General features: G+C 55.2%; 1 pseudogene; it reads right to left on the bottom strand.

Annotated features, from left to right (window-relative positions):
• Positions 1-247: 247 nt before the first annotated feature.
• On the bottom strand, positions 248-1018 carry LOC109553401 (ubiquitin thioesterase OTUB1-like; annotated as a pseudogene).
• Between the last annotated feature and the right edge of the window lie 229 nt (positions 1019-1247).

The following is a 1247-nucleotide window of genomic DNA, read 5'->3' as shown; positions in this document are numbered from 1 at the left end:
GTCCTGTTCCCCTTATGCACTGGCTTATATTGAAGGTAAAAGGAGGTAGGGTATCTGTAAGTCCTTTGAGAATTGCAAAACACTATGAATGTGCCAGTGCTTTTTTAAAAATCGCCACTAGCATCCCCCTTAATAAAACACGCAAGGTCGTGTGACAGGGAAGGGGGTGGGGCAGTGAAATATGATCATTTATGACCACAAAAACCCCTCTGTACGCGTTTAGCGCCTGGCAGAGGGGAGGGCAGGCCTATTCATAGAGGGTGTCCTGGTGTCCAGGTAGGCAGAGAAGGCAGACCTTGGGCTGGAGCCCTCGGGGGGGGTCGTGGTACCGCCCTCGCCGCGGCCCATGCCCTCTACCCAGCTGGAGAAGCCAGAGCCAGGATGAGGATGTGGCCGCCCCCCTTCGGCGCGGGCTCCACCTCCTGCTGGCAGAGTTCCCTGATGGTCCGCCCACCCTGGATGCAGTGCTCCAAGAACTTGCTGTTCCGCTGCAGGTCGCCCGAGGGAAGCAGCCGCAGGTAGATCACCAGGTGGTCCAAGGTACTCTGGTCACTGAAGGAGACCAGCAGGTTGGCCACTGAGGTCTGCGTCTCCACCCGCTCGTTCAGGCCCATGAACGTGTGGTGGAAATCCTCAGTTGTGAGCTCAGGGAAGCCCTGGGACACCAGGTCCTCTTCACTCTTGGCAGACACAGCCTTGAACCGCTGCGATTCCTTGCTGTCATCCAGCAACGCCTCCAAGTGGGAGAATCCAAAAGCGCGATAGAGGCAGTTTCCACCAGCCCTGGTCTTGCGGATGTAGGAGTACTTTCTGTGGCGGTCCTTGACCTTCTGTTGACAGACGTTGTTATCCTCAGTGCACTATCTGTGTAGGACCCAGACCAGCGGGTTCTGCACAGCGATCTCTTGCTGAATTAGGTCTGCTGAGCCATGATGGCTTCATGAGCAAGACAGTTAACACCTTCCTTGTCGCTGCCCAATGGCTCCTGCTCCTGTTCTGGAGATTCCCCCACTGCCATCAGTAAACAGGTGGTGCTAGTGGTAAAGAACCCAGCTGCCAATGTAGGAGAGATAAGAGATGTGGGTTCAATCCCTGGGTCGGGAAGATCCCTGAAGGAGGACACAGCAACCCACTCCAGTATTCTTTCCTGGAGAATCCCATGGACAGGGAAACCTGGCAGGCTACAACCCAAAGGGTTGCAAAGAGTTAGACATGACTGAAGCGACTTAGCATGCGTGAATATAGAC

The sequence above is a fragment of the Bos indicus genome, chromosome 27 (genome assembly GCF_029378745.1).
Source record: "Bos indicus isolate NIAB-ARS_2022 breed Sahiwal x Tharparkar chromosome 27, NIAB-ARS_B.indTharparkar_mat_pri_1.0, whole genome shotgun sequence".
In the NCBI taxonomy this organism is placed as follows: domain Eukaryota; kingdom Metazoa; phylum Chordata; class Mammalia; order Artiodactyla; family Bovidae; genus Bos; species Bos indicus.
The sequence above is the reverse complement of the archived record's forward strand: the minus strand, read 5'-3'. Positions and strand labels throughout refer to the sequence as shown.